Source organism: Dreissena polymorpha, chromosome 3 (genome assembly GCF_020536995.1).
Source record: "Dreissena polymorpha isolate Duluth1 chromosome 3, UMN_Dpol_1.0, whole genome shotgun sequence".
In the NCBI taxonomy this organism is placed as follows: Eukaryota; Metazoa; Mollusca; class Bivalvia; order Myida; family Dreissenidae; genus Dreissena; species Dreissena polymorpha.
The window spans coordinates 45,908,356-45,922,995 of NC_068357.1; the positions used below are offsets into that span (position 1 = coordinate 45,908,356).

The window sequence follows — 14,640 nt, forward strand, 5'->3', positions numbered from 1 at the left end:
CAGAGACTGTCCTAATATGGTAATCACAAAGCAAAATTGCAGCTGCACCAACAGGAGAGGAACTTGATAATAGCATATTTTCTTTATTTATTGTCATACACGGTATTTATCCTTATTGCATCCTTTTGAAACATTGCAGAGTCTGCACGATAGTCTTGAAGCTTTTAACAGCATTCCCGCTTTTGAAGAATGTTTTTTGTTCGTTGCCTTCAATCTGTCCGAGAACCCTTCACCTGAACAACGTTCACAGCTTTAATACGATGTTGATAAACGGCTGAAATGCCGTCCACCTAGGTGGGATATGTCAGCATCGGCGTTATTCGAAGTGGATGGCACCACCATAATTCCACTTGCAATTTCAGATTATTTTGAGAAACTGTTGTATGAAGCATTTTCAGTGGTGGCTGAATGCTTGAAATTGTTTATTCAAAGTGAACAATGGGGCAATATGAAAACTACAAATTTTGATGATAAGAAATTCAATTCTACACACAAAACCATTGGCCGAATCGGGGCAGGCATACGTGCCATGGAAAAAGAAACTTTGCCTGCACGCTTCACTCACGGCAGTAAAGAGAACATTGGACGCGAGGGTTTGTTGAGTCTAGCAAGAATTATAAAATGTCTTGTTCTTTTTACGACTTATGAAAAACTCTCCATACCATCATACGTCACGCAGGCTCTCCTTGTTGAGGCAAATTTTGAAGAAGAATTCACAAAACAAATAACACCTTCTAGCATAGATTTACTTTTAGAAATCAAGAGAATAGAAGAGGAAATTAAGACATTGGAACACACTCAGAAAATACACAAGGATCTCAAACAGGATCTCAAACAGGTTCTTAAACAGAAAATAAACAACTTATTGAGATCAGTCATAAAAGACATATTGTCTCTTCGTCAAAACCTAGAAAAAGAATATGCCAGGAGGGCATCAATTTGTACGAAGATGTCGTTTGAGATAAACAGCTACTTGAAACAGTCAAGTTTCGGAGAAAAGATACATGAGCTAAAAGAGAGCCCGGTCATTTCACCAACAGTTCGTCAAGAAATTTTAAGGTAACTATGACGGTCATGTATGCACATAGATGAACTGTCGGTTTTGCTAAAAAATGTTTTAGGGGTTTTGAAAGACACTTAATCCTTTTGTGTGCGTTTACACTTTCAACGTACCGGTACTGCTGTTTGACTCTATGACCCGAGCATATGTCAGACCTTAGTTTCACTCGATTGTGCACTATACCTCAAGTTCAAACGTATACGAATGGAAATAGTTACCTGGTAAATCCAATTACAACTTACATACTCACCCGTTTCTCACCAGCTCCCTATACGCTAGATAAGGAACGCTTGCTAACGCATCTGTCATCGGATCATCTACCATGAGACGCGGATATATGGACTATCCAGACGTATCACACAAATAAATGTTGCTTCAGATTTAGTTAACTGGTGTTCCAAACGTTAGTGTCATCAAGACCATTGACAGTAATAAAGATACTATTATATGACTTAAGCCTTGATTGCTGATTTTGTCTCGTTCAGTTTTGTTCGTTTATTTTCAGGACTAAAGGGGTTTATTGCATTGGAACAGTCTTCAACCAATTTACAGTATATCTGGAACCAGATAGTGAGGATGAACAAGAGAAAAATGTTCGCTCAGAAATAAATGAAGTAATGCGCCGCAATGCTTGCAACTTTCCGTGGTTCGTAAAGAAAGTGACAAAACGTCCAACCCCCTTTGCCAACATTCAGTACGAAAACGGCAATATCATTCAATCGCATAGCGAAGGCATAGTCGGGGCGTTTGTGAAGGATCATCATGACAGAAAATACGGTCTTACATGTGCTCATTTGCTCGATAACTCAGAAGATGAGCAAAATGTGTATATCAGAGGAAGCGATGGCAATATGAACTTGTTTGCGAAAAGTGTTCCTGATCTGACCGTTCGTTCATATATAATTGACTTTGCAGCATTGAAAATCAATGATGATGTTCAAAGTTTGTGCGAGATAGCTATGAGAGATGAGGACGGGTCAAAGAGACGTTGGGAGGTCTGGAATGCACAAGGAACGAATATTGTATTTATGAACGTTTTTATACGCCCGTATAAAATACGGGACGTATTATGTGAAACCCCTTGGCGGGCGGGCGGGCGGCGGGCGGGCGGCGGGCGGAAGGCATCACTTTGTCCGGAATCTAATTCAAATTGTATTCATCCGATCTTCACCAAACTTGGTCAGCAGTTGCATCTAGTTGATATCTAGGCCAAGTTCGAATATGGGTCATGCCGGGTCAAAAACTAGGTCATAGGGTCAATAAGTGCATTTTCAAAGGGGCCACTTTGTCCGGACTCTATTTCAAATTGTATTCATCCGATCTTCACCAAACTTGGTCAGCAGTTGCATCTAGTTGATATATAGGCCAAGTTCGAATATGGGTCATGCCGGGTCAAAAACTAGGTCATAGGGTCAATTAGTGCATTTTCAACGGCGCCACTTTGTCCGGACTCTAATTCAAATTGTATTCATCCGATCTTCACCAAACTTGGTCAGTAGTTGCATCTAGTTGATATCTAGGTCAAGTCCGAATATGGGTCATGCTGGGTCAAAAAAGACGTATTATGTGAAACCCCTTGGCGGGCGGGCGGGCGGCGGGCGGGCGGCGGGCGGAAGGCATCACTTTGTCCGGACTCTAATTCAAATTGTATTCATCCGATCTTCACCAAACTTGGTCAGCAGTTGCATCTAGTTGATATCTAGGCCAAGTTCGAATATGGGTCATGCCGGGTCAAAAACTAGGTCATAGGGTCAATAAGTGCATTTTCAAAGGGGCCACTTTGTCCGGACTCTATTTCAAATTGTATTCATCCGATCTTCACCAAACTTGGTCAGCAGTTGCATCTAGTTGATATATAGGCCAAGTTCGAATATGGGTCATGCCGGGTCAAAAACTAGGTCATAGGGTCAATTAGTGCATTTTCAACGGCGCCACTTTGTCCGGACTCTAATTCAAATTGTATTCATTCGATCTTCACCAAACTTGGTCAGTAGTTGCATCTAGTTGATATCTAGGTCAAGTCCGAATATGGGTCATGCTGGGTCAAAAACTAGGTCAAAGGGTCAATTAGTGCATTTTACTTTGTCCGGACTCTAATTCAAATTGTATAAATCTTATCTTCACCAAACTTGGTCAGTAGTTGCATCTAGTTGATATCTAGGCCAAGTTCGAATATGGGTCATGCCAGGTAAAAAACTAGGTCATAGGGTCAATTAGTCCATTTTCAACAGCGCCACTTTGTCCGGACTCTTATTCAAATTGTATTCATCCGATCTTTACCAAACTTGGTCAGTAGTTGCATCTAGTTGATATCTAGGTCAAGTTCGAATATGGGTCATGTCGGGTCAAGAACTAGGTCATAGGGTCAATTAGTGCATTTTCAACGGCGCCACTTTGTCCGGACTCTAATTCAAATTGTATTCATCCGAAACTTTTAAACAACTTTTTATCCTGCGTCAAAGTGGTATGGGGGTATAAGTCACATTCAGTGACAAAGCTCTAGTTCAAGTTGAATTCACCAAACTTGGTCAGAGGTAGTATATAGATAATATATCAGTCAGGTCTGATTGGAGACATGCAACCGATTAACACATGCAATATTTTTATGCAATATTTTTATCCAGTTTTATTTTGCGATATTTTCATCGGGTTTATTTTTTTCGCGATTTTTGAAACGAGTTATTTTTAACAACATGTTTATTGGTAAGTTTCATTTTTCCTTCAATCTAATCATGATTTCCACAGGTACATGAGTTTTTCACTGTGCATGGGTACTATAGAAAGGCAACTGTTTATCATTGTCATCAACCTAAAATCAATTTTTATACGCCCGTTTTAAAAAAACGGGACGTATTATAGTTTCACCTTGGCAGCGGGCGGGCAGGTGGGCGGTGTCCACAGCAGTTTCCGCTCTCTAATTCAAATAGTTTTCATCCGATCTTCACCAAATTTGGTCAGAAGTTGTGTCTAGACAATATCTACATGTAGGTCAAGTTCAAATATGGGTCATGCCAGGTTAAAAACTAGGTCACGAGGTCACTTAGTGCATTTCAAGCATTAAGCATGATGTCCGCTTTCTAATTTTAGTAGTTTTCATCAAATCTTCACCAACTTTGGTCAGAAGTGGTGTCTAGATGATTATGAAGGTCAAGTTAAAATATGGGTCATGGTAAAGTTATCAAGTTGTCCAAAGCCTTAAAACGGGCGTATCTTGTGACAGTTTGGCACTCTTGTTAAATATGGCCGCGGTGATTCAGATTTGAAATTTGGAATAATTGCGTCTGTGGATATGGAATTGCCAGCGCCAGCATTACCTGGACCCCCACAACCACCTGAATGCTGCTATGTTTTGATAGAAAGCTTACCTGGGTCAGATGAAACGTTTGCAGTCGAAGGAGACAGCGGGTCTGTGGTTTGTCTAACGCGATTGTTGGAAAATTTTGTGTTTATGAATAATTCAAACGAAACACGGATAACAGCTATATCTATGGTTCGCCTCGGAGGTTTGGAAATTGAAGTAGAGGAGTTGGGTCAAACATTTTCATTTGCTTTGAGCCATGCATTGCACTTTGTGGCTAATCAAGCTAACATTGATTTGCGTCCACATTAAAAGACTATCCTTATTAAATATGTGATCCATGCGAAACAAGTTATTTTTGTATAATTAAAATCCAAATTTTAAGCGAATGTGTATGTATGGACATATGTAAATCACTGAATGTATGGGTGTTTATTTTAGCAGTTAAATTAGATAATTATGACAATTTTATGTGTGCAAACTTTTCTAATTTCTGTATAAAGGTATTTGTCCATACTGCAGAAAAAGCCTCAGTTGTATTGAACATAGTTTAATGTCTTAAGAGCTTAAATTCTTTTATTGGTCTGAAAGGTTCTTCTTTTTCTACAAAAAAGTTGGTTTCAACGGTTATATGGGAGGGCGAAAATGAATTTAAGATAGAAATATACAATTATTTACTTCAGAATCGTTACCTGCTGTTGCATTGAGAAAGAAAGACGTGACACCATACCATCAATGAACCCCGTTTCTTTGTTAAATGTTTTGTCGTTAAAGTATCCATTAACTACTAGTGCTTTGTTGTTTTGATTAACCCATGCATGTGGTTCTGCTCCTGGCTATCGGTTTGCTGATCTTGGTTATTTGATGTGGAGATAATTATGTTGCATAACTAATTGATGTCAAATTTAATTTTTATTTTAGCGATTTAGCAGTTTAAATAGTTATAGACTGAACTTTTATGATTTGCATTTTTAAATATATGTTGAGCATTCGCCTTACAGGATTAGTTTCACATGTTTACAACTCGTTTACCATATTCATGTTTTAGTGTAGATTTTGTGTAGTTTGTGCTAGTTTGCCATTATGGGAGTATTGCCTTAGTAATTGCCTTATGTTATATATCATCATATATATTTTTGTTACTGCAATTTATTATGAAGCTTTCATGTTAGTAAGTAGTTGACATCGCTTTGTGCTGATTATTTTAGTTAAGCATACACTAAATAAAATGAATATCAAAATTAAGAATGTCTATAAACAAGTGCATGTAATTTGATGCTTTAAAACTTTTTATGGGTAATGTATCCTGCCCTCATGTGTAGTACTTAATTCTTTTTATATTATTTTAATGTTCAATATTGTATAGCATATGTTGTTGCTCACATACATGAATCCATAATTATCAGTACTCCAGATTGATTCGAGTTTGCTGCTCACCAACGTTTTAAAATATAAAACATTGTATTAAAAATATTAACCTATATTATATATTTAAGAACGTATCGCAAGTACGATTTTTTGTATTGGTAGTTAAATGATTATTTAAGGTATTAGCCCTAGACAATTGCTGGTCAAACCTTTTATTTATATATTGACATACATTCATTCCTAACACTAAGTTAATCTCTCTGTCCATGAATTGTTTTCAGCATATATTAGTGGGAAGGGTACTTAACAATATTTGTCTTAACTTAATAACCGTTATACTAAAGCAAAAAAGTACATGCATTACACTATACGTTATTTCAAACTATATAATGCATACCAATAAAAATTCGTTGTAGAAATAAGTGAAAACGCTATAAATGAGTTACCTTTTAATTTATTAGATAATTGTGAATGCATGATGAGTCTATATGTGTGATTGTGTTTGATTATGAATTTATGATAAAGGTTGTTTCAAACAAAGAAATGTGTCCATTATTGGTTATATTGCATACAAAAAGCAGTCATATAATATATTGCTCACTTACTATTCGTAGTTGATGGTGATTGATAAAAAAAAAACATCTTCAAAAAGCCGGATTTTAATGGATAAGTTGCAGCTTAAAATGCTGTCGCCATTTTCTTTAAATTTGTAAAACGGAAATGCCGGAAACGGAACTGAAAGTATAGTTATTAACTCTAAGATGGAAAAATAAAGAAAAGGTTCGGTTACATACTACCATACAAATAGTACTTTTCTAATTGGGGACCAATTTCTATAGAAGGGGGCAATGCTTTGACTTATGTCAAAGCCTATTATTACTTTTAAATAGTCGGTTACGATGTACACTGAGTACGAATGTCAATGTCATGAATAAATCATTGTTTATTCTATAATTATTAAATTTCATACTACCATAATAAATATATTAATATATTGATAAGTTATATGCATATATCTTAAAATAGAAACCAACTGGACATGTTTTGAAATAGAACTAACTGGACAAGCACACACAAATTATCACTTACATTTCCCTTCACCTCTTTAAATGATTAAATTATGTACTTTGAATGTAAAAGGGCTAAATAATAAAGATAAACGAATTAAAATCTTCAAATGGTTAGACGAAAATAATTATAGTATATGCCTATTACAAGAAAGTCACTTGACACATACTTTAGCACAAACCTTAAAGGACGAATGGGACGGAGACATCTATCTCAGTGGACAACATACTAATAAACATGGCATTGTCTTTCTGATAAAAAATAATATAGGGATCACAGTCGATAACTTTAACGAAATAATAATTGGAAGACAAGCAAGTATAGATATAAAAATACACGAAACACAAATAACATTAATCAACGTCTACGGCCCTAACATAGACGATTCCACATTTTACGAAACATTACAATCCTTTATAATTAATAACCAAGATAAAAATATTATTATAATCGGTGGTGATTTCAATAATGTCCTGAACCAATTATTAGATAAAAATAATGGAAACCTTTATACCCATACTAAAAATAGAAACATTTTAAATGACATAATTGAAAACTACAATATGATAGACATCTGGCGTACAATATATCCAAACGAAAGCAAATTCACCTGGCACTCAAACACAAAACCAACAATATGTTGTAGATTAGACTATTTTTTAATACCTGAATCTCTTTGCAACATTATCGACACGTGTAACATAAAACCAGGATTTATGACTGACCACTCTCTAGTTGAACTTAAACTGCACAATATACAACCTGAAAGAGGCCCAGGATACTTTAAAATTAATAACAGCATCTTATTAGATACACAATATCAAACACAAAAAAACAGGAAATATTAAATACAGTTCAAAATAATAAAGATGCAAACCCAAACACCTTATGGGAAGTAATTAAAGGAAATATACGTAACACAACAATTAGATACACATCATTTACACAAAAAGAAACACACAAACTTGAAACTGAAACCATCAAAAACATTGAAACACTTGAAAAACAATTGCATCAAACAAACACAAATGATACCACCGACATTGAAAATGAAATAACAATAAAAAAACAAATATTAGATGGAATCTATCATACACATCTAAATGGAATAATACTAAGAGCGCGTGCACAGCATGTTGAACACAATGAAAAAAATACAAAATATTTCGCAAACATTGAAAAACGTAGAAGTGAACAAAAAACTGTACACAAATTAGTAGTCAATGGCAAAGATATAACAAACAGAACTCAAATACTAGAAGAACAACGTTTATTTTTCGAAACCCTCTATAAACGAAAAAATGTTGAAAATAACACCCTTTTTAAAAATACACATCACGCTTTAAACCAGGAGGAAAAACAACTGTGCGACGGATTGCTTAATGAATATGAATGTGGATTAGCCCTAAAAGAAATGCAAAATAACAAAAGCCCAGGATCTGATGGCATCACAATCGAATTTTATAAAATATTCTGGAATGATATAAAAACACATCTAATTAATTCACTAAACTATTCATTTAACAACGAAAACTTAACTACGCTACAAAAACAAGGTATTATATCACTTATTCCAAAACCTGGAAAAAACTTAGAATCCTTATCAAACTGGCGCCCGATTAGTTTACTAAACAATGATTATAAAATTGCAACTAAAAGTATAGCAAACAGAATAAAAAAAATCTTACCATCAATCATTTCAAAATCTCAATCTGGTTTCATAAAAGGACGTTACATTGGTGAAAACGTTCGTCTTATCCAAGAATGCATAAACTATTTCAACAATTCAAATAATCCTGGTCTAATATTCTTTGCAGACTTTGAAAAGGCATTCGATTCGCTTGATCATTCATTTATGTTCTCTTGCTTAGAAAATATGAACTTTGGTGAAAGTCTCATTCAATGGGTCAAACTATTCTATACCGATATTAACAGTATAATCATTAACAATGGCTTCTTTTCAAACAGTTTTAACATCGAACGAGGGGTTCGACAAGGATGTCCACTCTCATCATCGCTATTTATTATTTGCATCGAGTATCTATCACATCACATCCAATCATATAAACACATAAAAGGCATATCACTAGAACCTGACGAAGAAATCAAACAATCCCTATTTGCTGACGATGCCACTTATTTTTTAAACGACAATTACGATTCTTTCCATAACCTAATAGAGGCGCTAACCCTTTACGGAATGACATCGGGTCTTAAACTAAACAAAAGTAAATGTACTGTGCTACGAGTAGGTAAATTAAAACAAAGTAATGTTCAATATAAAAAAGAAATGAAATTTAATTGGACATCCGATGAAGCCGCAACATTAGGAATTACTTTCACAAATAATGAAAAGGACACAGTTCTTAAAAACATACTACCTAAATTACAGAATTTTAAAAACTGCTTAAAATCATGGCATCATCGTAAACTTACACTAATCGGAAAAAACACAGTATTGAAAACGTTTGCACTCCCTAAATTAATATATGTATTAACAGTTCTCCCAAATCCACCAAATGATGTTATTAACGATATAAAATCAGCAATATTTAATTTCATATGGGACGGTAAGCCTGATAAAATAAAAAGAACTCAGTTAATTCAATCTGTAGAAAATGGAGGTATCCAATTAACGAACATTGACTCATTCTTGAATGCAATCAAATGCAGCTGGGTTAAAAGATACCTAGATAATACCAATACGAGTAAATGGAAATTATTCTACCAGAAAATCCTAAAAAAATATGGTGACTCCTTACTCTTTGAATGTAACATCAGCAATACTATCTTACATGAAATTGCAAACGAAAACATATTTCTGTCTGATGTTCTATCAGCGTGGAGTGATGTCACTCATAACTTAGAAACCCAAACCAGCAGTAAAACAATTTTATGGAACAATAAAGACATAACTTCAAACGATAGGACGTTTTTCTATAAAGACTGGTTTGAACGAAGCATTAAATATGTCGACCAATTATTTGACTACAGAATTAAGGATTTCTACTTTTTTGATAATATATGCTACATATACGGAATACCTTCAAATAATTTTCTGAAGTACTACACACTAATCAAAAGCATACCCATACATATTAAATCTGAAATCAATACAAATAATACTCCATGTACTCAAACAACATTTGTAGAAAACATACTTGGAAGAAAAAACAAAACAAATAAAATATTTTACACACTACAAATAAAAAACCCTACAGAAAACTCCAAAATCCAAAATAAATGGCAAGTCCTTTTTGGAGAAAAGGAACTTAATTGGAAACACATATTTACCATGCCATATAAAGCAACCATTGAAAGCATACTGAGAAATTTTCAACATAAATACATCCATAGAATTATAGCTACAAATAAATATCTCTTTAAATGCAAATTATCTAACTCAAATCTGTGTGACTTCTGCAGTGAAAACATTGAAACTATAGAACATCTTTTTTGGGAGTGCAAACACATACAGTCTATTTGGAATCAATTAATATCTTTTCTTGAACAACATCAACTAAACGTTAAACTTTCTTTCTTAAGTGTAAGTTTCGGAATTAACTCATTGAAATCAATAGACTGTAATAATATTGTGAATTTTATGGTTATATTGATGAAATATTTTATCTTAAACATGAAGTACAAAAAACAAGTACCAAATTTTAATTGTTTTGTCCATAGTCTTAAACTAAAAATCCAGATTGAGAAAGAAATAGCCCTCAGTAATGACACATTACAAATCTTTGAACAAAAATGGAATCGGATTAAATTCTCATAAATTTTAGGGTGTTCAGTCACTTTTTTTAAAGCGAATGGAATACATATTTTGTTTTAGATAATGAAACAACAGGGATAACAGATCAAAATACTTTTTATTTCATTGAAATCGGATAACCGGTTCAAAAGATATGCAACTTTAAAGTCTGCGGGTTTATACAAAATGTGTGACAAATTCTCTTATATAAGCATATATAGTACATGGCACCATTTTTTAATAAAATGTCATAAATTTAATTCATTTCTCAAAATAGGCACCTGGTAGTGTTTTAAAACTATGTAAATGTATACATTTTTGGAAAGGTTGTGACATTTCGCATTTTAATAAATTACTTTTAAGTTAATTTTGGCACGTGACAACAAAATGGCCGCCAAAATGGCTGCCAAGATGGCCGCAAAATAATACTGACACAACAATTAGGATGAGAACCAGGCACTTTAAACTAAACCTGTATACATTTTTCGAAACGTCATGCTAGGAGGATTATGAAAAAATACTTAAATCGCTCATTTTGACATCTGGAAACAAAATGGCGGACAAAATGGCCGCCAAGATGGCCGCCGCCACATTATTCGTATATAAAATTTGAATTTGATCAAAGAAGTTTATACCTATATAAATGTATACATGTTTGTAAAGGTCATCTTATGGAGAGTAATAAGATGTGACTTCTTTGATCATTTTGACATGAGGAAACATAAAAATCAACAAAATGGCCGCTGGATAATACATAAAATTAGAATTTGAACAAAACTATATAAATGATTAAATTTTCTGAAAGGCCAGGCTATGTAGTGTAATAATATATTGCTTCATGGATCATTTTGACATGTACATACAAAAGGCAAAGGATCAATAAAATGAATGCAATATGTAATGCAGGAAGTACATGTTTCTATAGAATTCTACATCATTTGAAATGATGTAAAATTCTATAGAAACATGTACTCCTCGCCATTTCACAATAGTTCTAAATAATCATCAGGTCCCCTTTTTTCAGATCTATCAACAGAGGGAAGAACCAGATACTGTCCTTGTCCTCTTCATATTGGACATTGTACTCTGTTTTAATTGTGTCTTTGTTCACCTGTTTCACAGATAATACTTTTGCATTGAACCACATTTCAGATCCATTTTCAACACATTTGTGTTGAATATTTTTCCCAACTAGTTTATTTGGATTTTCTATATACTCTGGCAGTGTTTTTTTCTGTTGATCAAGTTTCCTTTTTTCTCTAGCTTTAAACAGTGTTTCAGTAAGTTCGTTCTTCTTTACATTAATTTGCAATCTTGATTCATCTAGGTCTTTGTAAAACAAACCGGGCTTTATTTCTTCGGTATCAATGTTGTTTATATCGTTTTGTTCTAAAATTTCTTTCAAATTATTTACAATTTCTGCATCTGAATATTTACGTTTCTGACATGTCTCCTGAAATAATTCTTTTCGACCTTTTGACCTTAGAACTGACTTGTGGAATTTTATTTGGATTAAAATTGCTTTTCTGAATTCAGTTTTTTCCAATGTGTTTTGAGCATTTTCCAACTCTTTTAACCCCCAAGGTCCTCCATATTTTGAAATCTCTCTACTCAATTCGATTTTTGAATGTTTTTCCTTATTTTCTTTAGCTTCAACTTTCAATTGTTTTGCCCTTAATTTTGATTTCATGTCCTGTTCGAGCTTTTCCTTTCTTTCGCGAAATGTTTTCTTAACTGATACCGCCATTTCTCTTGCATCATTTAGAATTTCATTTCGGGTTGGTTCATCCAGTGATCTAAGCCATGAAAAAGGTTTGTTTTTTGTGCACATAACTATTGCTTCCAATGTTAAAGTTGATGATGCTGGTTTGGCTCTAAGTAAGTTGTCCAGGACAGCCATATCTCTTTCAGAGATTGCATTTGTTTTGGGGACATTGGAAGCCATTTCAATTAGATCCTCATTTGGATTATGATACTTTCCTTCAGGTAGTTGGGTCTTGGCCTGCCTTTCAAGCAAAATGAGCAATTGAGCACACAGCAGTTCTAAGGCTAGAACAGTCAGGGCATCAAGAGATGGATCATTTGTTTCCTTAAAAAGTGAATGATATACTTCATCCTTTATAATAGGAACATTATTTTCATCGAACATAGATTCACCTGACAATGGTATTTTACCATCCTGGGCCCAATTTGTCAAAGTCAGTTTTAGTTGTAATAGGTCATCATTGAGTGATAGTATTGACCCAGTTTGTTCGAGAATGCGCCAAAAAGGGCCTGTTACTAATTTGTCAAGAATGCCCATAGCTCTGCACCCAGCAAGGTATGCAGGCTCCTTAACATCAAAATGAACTGATTTTAAAAGACCATTTTTGTCTGGCCAATCATTTAAAAATGATTCAATATCTTTGCTATGGTGGTAGACGGCAGCACAATCATGAAATACAACATTAATCCTATGACCATGAAACGTCACTAATTGATTACGTTCATCTTTTCCCTTCATGTAGGTTTCAAAATAACTATGGACACCTGCCTTGTCTGACCCTCTCTTGGTAAAGGCTTTAGCCGCGGTGCGTGCTAAACGAATAGACCCGCTTTCATTACTATTGAATGAATGAGGATTTTTGCCATCACAAACAATGTGTTCAAAACTAGACAGTGCTTTGTCTGCTTCCGTGCCAAAATTTGCCAACAAATGCAACCTGCATGAAAAATGGCCCATTTCAGATATTGATTTCTTTTCATCTTCAGATAATTTGTCGTAATTTTGCACAAATGCCGGAATAAGGGTGTTCCTCAAAGTTTCAATATTTTCGTTGAACACATTATTTGTGGCGCATTGATCGCTCATAAAACTTTTTATAGAACAAATCAATTTAGCCCTATTTTCTTCCGTACCTTTACCAAGGGACTCAGACAAGTCAGAAACCATTTCTTGAAAAACATTACTATATGACAAGCCATCCCCACCAGCTACTTGTCTAAGGCCGATGGTCAATGACTTACCATTTTTTAATATCACTTGGGCACCTTCATAATGGTCATGAAACTTGGTGGTTGCATCTTGATGTAAAACATTGCCCGACTTTGATAAAGGATCGAACTCCTCCAACATGGCCTGTGCTACCTGTCGCGATGCAACCATTTTAGCTTCAGCCATCATCCAACTTAACAGCGCTTTACTTGGAAGTCTTTCAGGGACTTTCCCTGTAAAGGTAAACAAAACAGTTTTAATTATATCTGACAGCTTGTTCATGCTTACATTACATTCCGTAAGTAAAGACATACAACATTCCCTAACTTCATTAGTATATTTGCCCTCACAAAAAGTTTGAACTGATTCAGACTCTAAAATATCAAAGACATTTTTTAGTTGTTCTATTTCTTTAGATTTTTGATCAATTTCATTTTCAAATTTACAAGTCTTTTCTTCGTGTTCTTGCTTCATGTCTTTTACACTAGCTTTCAAATGATCCACTTGTTTTCTTAATTTGGATATACTCTTTTGCAGTTGATGTTTCTGAGTCTTCATTTCAGATTTTGTCTCATTTTCTAAACGCAATGCCTCCTCTTTTTCACTTAAATCAGATCTCAATTTTTTGTTCTCTGATTGAATTTCAGAAACTTTACTTTTCAATAAATCTACCGTTTCATCCCTTCTTTTCAGTTTTTTGTTAACATTTCGTAAATTGCTCTTTGATAATTTTATCTGGGTTTCTATTAATTTTTCACTTAGTTTTTTTACAGTCTCTGATTGATTTTGAAACTTCAACTCACTTTCTTTAATTGTTTTATTTGATTCTTCATTGTCATTAACTCTAATTTGATAGTCTTCACTTGCTTTTGTTAAAGCTGAAATTGCCAGATTTAATTTGATTGTAAGATCATCTACTTTATGTTCAAGATTTTCATGTTCAAGCTCAAGCTCTGCATAGCTTCTTTTCATTTGCCTATTTTCTTCAACAACACTTTTTGTTTGGTTTAAGATTTTTTTAGCTAATTCTTGTTGTCGTTCATTTTCAAATGACCCTGCAATGGATTCTGATTTATCAGTCAACACAAATTCAGATGATAGGTAGTCACCTAGAC

The 14,640-nt window shown here is 34.3% G+C and overlaps 1 protein-coding gene across 2 annotated transcripts in view; it reads right to left on the reverse strand.

Annotated features, from left to right (window-relative positions):
* LOC127873977 (actin, cytoplasmic-like) overlaps nucleotides 1–14,640 on the reverse strand; it is a 387,026-nt gene that overhangs the window by 78,582 nt on the left and 293,804 nt on the right. The gene's annotated exons all lie outside the window — the stretch shown is intronic.